We start from the raw sequence: 11,228 nt of genomic DNA, 5'->3' as shown, positions 1-11,228 counted from the left end.
CCTATCTTGTCAGAATTGGTTACCACGTAGGTTCCAGATATTTTTGGTCTCGTCCCTGGTCGTCGGTTCAGGTCATGTTGGCGTCGTTTACTATGAGGGTGCCGGGATCTACAACCGTAATTGGATCCAGATGACCTGGGAGCGTAGAGCATTGACAAATAGCCCCAGAAACTATTTGCTGAGCACAAGTGCCATTATGGAGCTCCCTGCAGAAGGGGGCGCCGACCGTCGTCTTGCAATTTCCGATGTTGATGTTTCGTCTTTGGCATTCAGAGACCAGGTTTGCACTTTCGAAGTCTAGGATCTTGTTGTGGTGCTGAACCGGATACACCGTTATCTTCTTACATAATTTCTTACAGAGTTTAGGGTTAGGAAATTTAAGGAATTAGGAATACTTTAATAAAAATTTAAGTTTAATAGAAATATTAGAAGTATCTAATCTAATATTTCTATTAAACTAATGTTAATAGGCAGCTTGTCTTTAAATTCGCCAATGTCAATGCTATCTAGAATTGCCGGTCTTACGATATTTAATTTTGCTAAGGTTAGGCCCATTAGAATATTTTCCAAATCCGTGATTATGATTCTGTTTTTAGCCAAAATGGTTTCCAAAAGGTGTGTCTCAATATTTGTTTCAAATTTTTGAATTTGGTTCATTGCCTTTACGAGTTCGTTCAAACGTTCTTGAAATTTGATATTTAATTCAGTTTGTCCTTCATCTGCTCTCATTAGTTGATTTAATTGAATTTTATTTGCTCCCAATCATTAAAGTCGAGTGTGTCTGCAATAACTTTTAAAGCTGTCCCTATTAAGTTTATACTCCTAGCGGCTCTACGATGAATTTTTAGGGTTGTTACTAACTTGCGAATGTGTGTGAGGTCTGTTATAATAACCGGTATCCTGTAATCGTCAGTAAATGTTCTTGTCAACGTTTCGGTCTGGTCAGGGTAGTCCTCGTAAGTTGTCGTGTTCGTCGTGTGTTGTAAGTTTCTGTAAGATTCCCAAACTACAATGTCACCGTCCTCTATGGGAATATAGTCTTCGTTCGTATAGTCATTCAGTTTCACCGTTGCGCCCGTTCTAGCAGCCATTAGTGACCACACTAGAAAGATATTAATGAATAAAAAATATAAAATGTATAAAAAAGGTGAAGAGTTAGCGAGGGTTATTAGCGTAGATTGTCCTTGTGGACTACCCTCCCTTTAATTAGGACCGTGGTTCCCAGGTCTGCCTCAATAACTTCCTCCGAACATTTCCAAGTCGCTTATTTGCTTTTAGAAAGACTTTTTCGCCTACTTGATAGTCCTTATATTTTGTCCAGTGTCTTTTTCTGGGCTTCTTGAATTTTCCTACTTATTCTTTTCTCGAATTTTGCGGACTTTAAGTGAACAGTTTCCATTGGTTTTTTATCGGTTACTGAGTGAATTGAATTATTATATTTGTTAGTCGCCAAAAGAATCAATTCTACATTGTCATTTAGATTGCGTCCCAGTTTCAGATATCTGGCTATTTCAGCTAGAGTGCTATGAAACCTTTCTACTTAACCATTTGAGGTGCTATGTAGAGGAGGGGCATTGGAAATGGTGATATTGAAGTGATTTAGCAAAATTGATTTAATGGTCTCGGAATTTAGTGATTTTTCATTATCGCAGTAGATTTTTTTCGTTTTTGGGAAGAAATTTATAATGTCTAACAGAGGGGCTTTTATGTCCACAATAGCCCTCGATGCGATGGTTTGCACTGCGGCGAATTTAGAAAATTTATCGACGCATGTAAGGAAAAGGGTTCCGTCTGTTGAGAAAATATCAATGTGTAGGATTTCCCCCACAGAAGAAGGTATAGGTGTTTCGGCTACCACCTGCTTAGATGGATGGCGTTTGTATTTTGCCATGGAACAGGTTCCGAAGTTCGACGTAATTTCCGTTGTTAACCTAAGCATTTTTGGGAAAAAATAATCCCTAAAAATTTGCTTTTCATTTTCCTGTGCTGCTCGATGAGCATTGTTGAGTTCTGCTATAACGATTTCTTTCTGTTCGGTCGTATCCGTTATGTCTATTACGAAGCTTTTTTTGTACTTGAAGGAAGTGCTAGGGAAAGACTCTATTAGTCGGTGCTGGATAAATGCCAAGGTTGGTAGGGTGCAATATATTGCGTTTACTACTTCAGCGTTTACCACTTCCTGTAATACATTTAGCTGGTTCTCCCGATTGGGGGTTCTAATTATGTGCCTCACCTTGCTTTTAAACAAGATGGCCGTTTCCACTGAAGAACTGTTTCCATCCTCAATTATTATTTTATTTCGAAAACAGTCTACTGGGGTGTCGGTGGTATCGATAGTGTATGTCACGGATTGTTCGCTATGAATGGTGGCTACATCTGATTCTCTCGTTCTCTTCTCGAACGTCTTCGAACGTCCGCCACAAGATTTTCCTTGCCTGGTTTATACATAACCCTTTCGCGTTAGGGTTTTTTTCTGAGACGGCAAAGGTGAGTGGTTGGTGGTCTGTAAAGATCCGCAAATCTTTTACTCCGTAAAGGTAATTTCGGAGGTTATTTAGTGCCCAAACAATGGCGAGGAGCTCTCGCTCGTTTGTTGCGTAATTTTTTTCGTTGTCACGAAGGCTACGTGATATCATTGTGATTGGGTTAAACGTTTCTCTCTGTTCTTGGCTCATATTGATGTCAATCTTTCTTGATTGATATTTGCTGACTTTGCCATTTTCTACCTTTAGAATATTTGTTAGGGGCCTTGCGATTGTCGCGAAGTTTTTAATGAAACACCTGTAATAGCTTGCTAACCCCAGAAATGATCGACCTCAGATCAGTGTTCTTGGTGGGGGAAATTTCTTAATGGCTTCTACCTTTACGGGTGAAGTTCGGAGTCCCCCTTGTGACACTATGAAGCCCAAGTATTCAACGCTCTTTTTAAAGAACTTTGACTTTTCCTGGGATACTCTAATGCCTGCTTCTAAGAGTTTTGTTAAGACCCAATCCACGTTCTTTACGTGGTCTTCTTTTGTTTTTGAGAAAATTATTACGTCATCTACATAAACGTAGCATAACTTAGAGATTCCCTCTCTTAGGACGTCATCGATAGCCCTCTGAAAGATGCTCGGAGATGCTGTTTATAGAAAAGGTAGTTTCTTCCTTGTCTTTTTCCGCCAGCTCTATCTGATGAAAGCCTGATTTGAGGTCGAGCGTTGTGAAAAATTGTGACTTGCCCATGTTCGACAGTATTGTCGAAATTGTAGGGATAGGATATCTATCATCCACGGTTCTTTGGTTTAGCTTCCTAAAGTCTATAACCAAACGCTTCTTCTTAGCCCCGTTTGGGTCTGTTCCCTTTTTATCTACAACCCAGGTGGGGTTGTTATATGGGGCTTGGATGGCCTTATTACGCCGTCCGCAAGAAGTTGTTTAACTTCTGCATTGACGAATTCGGTTACACTCATGGGGTGTAGGTAGGACCTGGAGTACACCGGTTTCCCATCAGTTTTAATTGTAGCTATAGTGTTTATATTAAATGGCAGCGCTTCTTCCGGATCGGCGGAGGCTTTATGATCTTTTACAATCATTTTATCAAAGGAGGCTTTTATTGCCAGGGGAACGTCCTCATCATTAATTTTAATAAAATTTACGTTTTCTGCCCTAGTGAATCTGATATTTTCATTTCCATTGTTTGTGTGCAGAATATTACCGGTAAAATTGAGTTTTGCATTCACTTGTTTAAGCAAGTCGAGCCCGATAATTCCGTCAAAGTCTTTGAGGTTATTTAGTATGAAAAAGGGTGTTTTTACGTTAAACACAGAAACTAGACATTTTTTGTCTATTTTGGTGAAGCCATGGATTGACTTCACCATGAAGGGTTTCTCCGCTGCAACGATGCCTTTCAGCCCCGGGATTGGAGTAATGTAAATTTTAGAAGTACCTGTGTCTAAAAGTAGTTTTATTTCCTTTCCTGCTACCGTACGTGTGATGTAAGGGAGCAGGGATTTTACCCTAAAAAATTACAGGAGTCTTCTCCATCCAGCTCTTCTTCTATTTCAGTAGCACAGGCTTGTGCTACAGAGTCATAGTCTTCATCGTCGGTTTTTTCTTCCGGCATGAAGTTTATTTTTTGTTGGAATCGTTCTGACTTCCCCTTTTTCCATGTTGTGGGCTGCCTAAACCTGGAAGAAGTGTCAACCTCCATTGGCTCCGGAGCTGGCTGACCCTACGTGTTGTAGGGTCTTTGTTTAAAAGAACCATTTTGGTTGTTGGTTCCCTTTTGGTTCCTAATAAAGTGAGGGTTTTTATTTATCGCCCCTGGGTTTTGGGTCTGTCCGTAGTGGGTTTGGGGATTTTTCCAACCTGTTTGCCGGTGGATGTTCGGCTTATGTGTTTTCTCTTCATTGTGTCGGGCGAAAGTGGCCCCAAAGGCGCTTCTTTCATTACTCGATTCCGCCTCTTGTGCCAGTGCTAATGCTGTTGGCAAGTCTCGTGGCTGTGCCGAAAAAACAGCTATTTTTACAGATTTTTTTAAGCCAGATACGAACGCATGCAAAGCGTCATTTCTGTGTTGTTCATTTAATACGGCCGCTGCGGCTGCGTCATGCGTCATAATTGTCTTGTTAGTTAAAAGCGTTAACTTTCGTTCTACCTCGTCATAGTAATTAAGCAGGGGGAGTTCCCCTTGTCTGCACAATCTTAATTCTTGTTTAATAACGTGCGTCGGAGTTTTGTCCGCTTATGTAAAATCTAGGCGTGCCAGTATGGCATGAAAGTTAAATACTGTGTTAAAAGATGCTAATTCAGCAGCCGCTGGTCCTCTGACTTTATTTTTTAGTATTCCTACGGCCTGATAGTGTCGGCTACTGCCATCATAAGGTTCAAAAACCTTATAGGCTGCGGTGGCGGCTTGCCTCCAGGAAACATAATTCTCCTGCTTGCCGTCAAATTCGGGGACTGACTAAATGTATATTCTAAAAAAAAATATTCTTTAATTGATAAAAATTTTGTATAAAGGAATTAATAATGTTCTTTCTGCTAGATACTGGCCATTTATTCTCTGAATATCTTATTTATTGGCGAAGAGTTTTAGACAAGAAGCCCACTCACATTTCTTAAGATTATTATGTTGTCGCTGATACTGCTGCTGGCTCGTGGCGTTGCTGCTACTGCTGCTGCTATCTCGTAGCGAGGGGTAACTTTACAGCTCCCTCTGTTTTTGTTTTTTGGTAAAACAAATTGCAAGCGTGATGGCAGTGTACTTGAGTGCTTGGCGAGTACTTGGAACTCCGAATTTGCAGTTACTTCGTAAATTGGTTAAACTGTATATCACGCAGGTTTGGTTCGCTGGTTTTTTGTTTTTTACTTTGTATGTTCATATTTCATTCTTGTCACCTTCGTGCCGTTTCTATTTACGGGATTTTTTTGATTTGGGTGCGGGTTTTCAATCACGTTGGGGCGCCAATTATTTGTAAGCGTGATCTTTATATTTATTTAATTATTTTCTTTTAGCCTGTTTAGACAAGAGTTAAATAATAAACCAATCGAGTTATTTTACTATTTATTCACTTCCCTAAACCTGTTAAGGTATAGGTTAATGTTAGATTACAATTATTAAATTGTTAATAATTCATTAGCACAACTATGGTTGTAGAGTACAGTTCTTAGACTAAACTAAGCGCTGTAGCTTTAAGTGCCGTTACACAGTTTTTCTTTGTGGAAACTGGGTGTTAGAACTTACATTTAATTATTTTTTAATTTTTTGTTTTGTTAATTTTTTTTCCATTGTTTTCTCTTTTTTTTCAGTGTGTGTTTTTGTTTACATTTTATTTTTTTAACCTTTGATTTCAAAATTGTAAACTGATGACGAACTTTGAGCTCCTCAAGAAATTTTTTGAAGCTCCTACTGTTGAACTGGACACCATTGTCTGTCACCATTACCTTTGGCACCCCGTATCTCGCGATATCCTTTCGCGAATTGCCTTCTGCAGCGTCCCAGTTTTGGCTTTCCGCATTGGGACCATTTCTGTCCATTTTGAAAACGTCCATTGAAACTGTCTATTGTTTCCATGCTTGGACCTCGGCAAAGGTCCCACGAAGACCGCACATACCGTCGCCAGTGGCTCCTCTGGGATCTGTGTCATGCTACTTCTTCGCTTCCGGCTCTATGTGGAACATTTCGGTAAACTAGGCCTGCCTCTTCTACGTACTCTGGACATTTTTGTGGGTTTTCTCGTATTTTCCTTTTCAGTGCGGCTATCCATACGCACTCCATGTCTTCGCTTGTTGTGGCACTCATCAACTTTTCTATTTTCGTCTGGCGGGAAAGTGCATCTGCAACTACGTTCAGCTTACCTTTTCTGTAGCTGATAACAAATTCATATTGTTGCAACTCAAACACCCATCTCGGGATCCTTCCAAGTGGGCTCTTTATATTATTCAGCCATTTCAGCGCCATATGATCCGTGACCACGTCGAACTGGTACCCCTCCAGTTACGAATTGTCCCTCTCCTCATCTGCCGAATTGCCCATATTATTGCTTGGCACTCTTTCTCAATTGCGAATCGCCGATACCACGACGCCATCCCAATGAACTGCCGTACCCCCTTCACGTTTGTTAGGGGTTCCAATTCCGTAATCGCTGCCACCTTTCAGGGATCCATGGCAATTCCCTGCCTCGTTATCCGGTGGCCCATGTACAATACCTCTTCCCTGAAGAAATGGCACTTGTCCGTGTTTATCCTCAAGTTTGCCGCCTTCAGAATACTTCTTTCAAATTCGCCATATGCTCCTCCCTTGTGCGTCCGATCACGATGATGTCATCCTGATACGCACATGCATGCGGAGCCATATCCGGGCCATGACCTGGTCTAAGGCCCTTTGAAACGTTGCCGAGGCTGAGTGTAATTCGAACGGCATTACCTTCTAATGGTACAGACCTTTCCCTGGTACCGTAAAAGCCGTGTACTTTCTGCTCCCTTCCTCCAGTGGGATTTGCCAATAGCTATCTTTAAGGTCGACGCTGCTGAAAAATTTTGCCTCCCTTAATTGTTCCAGTATGAAGTTTATCCGTGGCATCGGGTACGCATCCTTTACTGATCGGAAATCCACGCATATTCTCCATTGGCCCGTCTTTTTCTTTACCATGACGATGGCTGAGCTGTGGGCGATATTTGAAGGCTCGATGCATCCCTTTTCCAGCAGCTCTTCTACTTTTTCATTGATCTCCCCCTGTATTTTGGGGTTCTTTGGATAATACCTTTGCTTAATTGGGATGTCGTCCATTATCGTGATCCTATGCTGCGTTATCTTGGAACAACCCTGCTGGTTTTTGAACGCCGCTAGCTTCTCCTCGATGAACCTCCTTTTGTCCCGCTCGCTCTCCCATTCCTCCGAGGGTTCAGTTCAAGCTATGGAAAGCATATCCTCCAGGCATCCGCACCATCTTTCTTTTTTCGGGATCGTGCCTTGGTGGCTTGCGCCATTTTATTGCTGTGCTGAATTCTGCGAGGAAATCCCATCCAAGCACCGCGCTGTCTCCCATGCCTGGAAACACCAACATATTCAAAATTTTTTTTCCAACTAGTTCTGATTCGGCTGTCTTTCACTTTGGCTTACTGCCCATTGTTGACTCGGCTGCTGTCGCCTTGGGACTGTGCATTGTTGCCTCGGCTGCTGTTGCTGTGGCATTTCGCGTCGATCCTCAGGCTTCCATCTCTGCCTCCATCCCTGTCCTGGGAGGCTCTGCTGCTCCGGTGGTTTCTGATGCAGTTCCTCTTTTGGCCACCTTTTGTCTACCGCTTGCCTATTAAAAACCTCTTTTTCCAAGGCCTGCTCCTCGAATTCCTCGGCTTGACCCATAACCTCCTCGAGCGATGCGCATGCGTAAGGCCTCATGAACATTTTTATGCGCGGCATGCAGTTCTCCACCAGCCTTTCAATCACCTCCTTCGTGGATTTTCCTAAAAGCTTCATTAGCGTCTGAAGGTCCACCATATACTGTAGTATGCACATATATTGAATACCCACTGTACCGAAGATACTTAAAGGGTACACACTGTAACACTTTGTTGCAGTGTTTACATATTTCAAAATCCCGGTCATAACTCCTAAGTGGCCGAAATATGATCCGATCGTTATGGATTAGCCCACACACGGTAAATGCTAGCGTCGGCATAATTGCAACGAACGGACAGCATATACATACCTCTCGCGCTTACACTTGAGAGCGCATAGCAATATACATAAGTATATAGATACGTAGCCGTCTCTCTGCCGCTGCCTGCGAGCAGCGCAGCTATGAGACTTAGCCTTAGTTAGACTTAAAGAATATTGTAAAAGAGCAGAGACCTTTCGGTCGTTGGAGCGGCACCATTGCTGCTCCAATAAATAAACTCCAATAAATAAACTCCAAACACATTTCAATACAAAATAAAACCAAACATATTTCAATACAAAACAAAATGAAACTTATTTCATGGCGACCGTGACATGAGTCCTGGAGGACTTAGGAAGATATTCGGAACCAAGGCTAAAAGGAATCAAAGGATTGAAAATGCAAAAGGAAAAATACATCATACGAGAAAAACGTCTGAGTGAGTAGAGTGTGCACAATGGTACGTGGAGGTCTAAAGAAAAAAATCAACAAAAGAATAGCCCGCATAAAGTGGCTACTATTTGCTCAATCCACTCCGCCCCCATGGACGACGGCGCAAAAGCTATACAACGAGCTTGAATTCTTAAGAGAAACCCTCCAAAACAAAGTACCACAGAGCACAACTCGCTCGGAAAATCAAATTAAAGTTATAAACCAAAAACTAATATCGACACAAAATATTTCCAAGCCTCTGCCAAAACGACCACAGGTCTGCCCGACCGACTGCCCCGGACCTCTCAACTCTGCAGCATGCAATTGCACATGCGTGAAGCCGAAGAATAAAGCGAAGACCAACCCAAAACAATAGCAAGCGTGGGAGGCACGACCGCCACCTGCGCCCTCGAGGGAGCGTCAGCGCAGCCAAACCGGCGACGACCAGCTGACGTGGAAGGAAGGACCACCAAACCTGGGGAAAAATTTTTTTTTTTCATGCACTGCGCTGCATATTTTTTTTGATTGCACTGCGATGCATATTTTTTTTATATTCATAATATAATATTTTGTAAAATTGAGCGGAACCTTTTCTGCTCGATTAGACGTGTAGCCTGTAAAGCTACGCAAAAAACTAGGTAGGAAGCTGTTAACTTAAATGCGCAGTAATGCAATAAGTAAATTTCCAACAGAAGATCTTTATAATTTTAATGAAACACAAATAAAAGTATATGCAAAACCCACCAAAATGACGTTGGACATAAAAACAGTGGATTCCACTGCCAATGTCATCAACAAGGTAGAATCTACCAACGTTGATCTATATTGGGTACATGTACTTTTAGTAATCATTGTCGTTATTATGTGCGCCGCTGTTTTTTATAAGATTTACAAGCTGCATAATAATTGTCTGAAAAAAAGGTATATGAGCCGGGGAAATGACCTGGATAAAATATAAGCAGCAAATAAATAAAAATAAGGAAAAAAATATATATAGCACAAACAACAGATTACACATAAATGTTAACACCTAAAAATCTAAGAAAATGAAATAAAAAATAAATAAAATAAAATAATAAATATAAAATATGTCAATATATTCCTCTCACAAAGTACGGCCAAACTAAAGGCATGGAATGGAACAAATTATACACAGAATTATCAAACATTAAAACTAATTTTGACAGATCATATAAGTCACTAACCCAGAATAGACCTATCCAAACGAACACTGTTAGGAAGCATGTTGAAATATTAGTAGAATGCTTTAATGAAGCACGAATGCTAATACATAAACACAGGGAAAGGTTAAATCAAGATCATTGGTCGCAGGTATCGAAACTTTTGATCCGACTACGATCTAATTTAATATTTGTTAAACAAAAGTACAGTTTAGAAATATCGATACCAACCGTTCTAAACACCCCAATAGCAGTTGACACTGCACCTGACTCAGAATCAACAGAAGCGAATGAATCAGAGTCAGAAGAGATTCCCAAAGTAAACCTCAAAATAGAGGATGAAGATTTGAATAATCTTACTATTCCAGCGGTATACACTGATCTGGACAATTCAGCAGATTCAGATACCTCTAGTGTAATAGAAAACAAAATAATTAACTTTGTAACAATGGCACAATCAAATATTGATTTTATTAATACAGCATCCAAGCTTATACCAGTTTTTGATGGTAAGGCTGAAAATTTAACGAGTTTCATTGATGCTTTACAAATAATAGAATCGATAAAAGGCGAGCACGAAGAATTAGCTGTCTCCATAATAAAAACAAAGCTAAAAGGTGTCGCCAGAAATCTAATCGGTAATGAGACAACAATTACTGAAGTGATTTCTAAACTAAGAGGCAACGTCAAGGGCGAAACTGTAGAAGTATTATCAGCGAAGCTGATGAACCTACAGCAGCGCAATAAAACTGCTAACCAATATACCCAAGAAATTGAGCAGATGACGAAAGCATTAGAAGGTGCATTTATAACGGATGGTTTACCTTTAGAGCTAGCCAGAAGTTATTCCACGCAGCATGCGGTCAAAGCAATGACTAAAAATTGCACAATCGATAGGGTGAAACTTATCATGCAAGCTGGCACCTTTAGTACTATGAACGATGCTGTTTCCAAATTTGTCAATAGTTGCACCGAAGCAACTGGACAGTCAAATACTGTCCTATATTTCAAGAATTATCCACAGCGCGGCTCATATCGCGGACGTGGAAATTATAGAGGTAATTCTCGTGGTAATTACAATAACTACAACAACAATTACCAAAATAACAACAATAACTACAACAACCAAAACAACAGGGGAGGACGAGGCCAATATAGAGGAAACTATAGAGGCGGTGGAAACTCGTACCAAGGCCCCAATGGCAATAATCAAAGCAATGTCAGAATTGCACAAAATACTGACCAAAACACTTCGGGAAACTCCCAAAGCCCTTTAAATACTCAATAGTAAAAGAAGTCAGAGTTCACACCATTAATCTCAGTCAAAATATATTCGTTTCATTTTTCAATGTAGCTACTGGAAAAGAGCTTATCTTTTTAATAGATACAGGTGCAGACATTTCCATTTTAAAAGAAACTTCGGATACCTTCCAAAACATCCAAGATGATCACATCATAGACATAAAAGGCA

At 40.7% G+C, this 11,228-nt stretch overlaps 1 long non-coding RNA gene across 1 annotated transcript; it reads left to right on the top strand.

Annotated features, from left to right (window-relative positions):
• Nucleotides 1-8,461: 8,461 nt before the first annotated feature.
• LOC116656205 lies at nucleotides 8,462-9,054 on the top strand. The gene is made up of 2 exons (XR_004311206.1): nucleotides 8,462-8,583; nucleotides 8,833-9,054. It is a non-coding gene; the product is annotated as an uncharacterized LOC116656205 (long non-coding RNA).
• The last annotated feature ends 2,174 nt before the right edge of the window (nucleotides 9,055-11,228 follow it).

This window comes from Drosophila ananassae, chromosome 3L (assembly GCF_017639315.1).
Source record: "Drosophila ananassae strain 14024-0371.13 chromosome 3L, ASM1763931v2, whole genome shotgun sequence".
Classification (NCBI taxonomy): Eukaryota; Metazoa; Arthropoda; class Insecta; order Diptera; family Drosophilidae; genus Drosophila; species Drosophila ananassae.
Note: the sequence above shows the minus strand (reverse complement) of the source record. Positions and strands in the feature narration are given on the sequence as shown.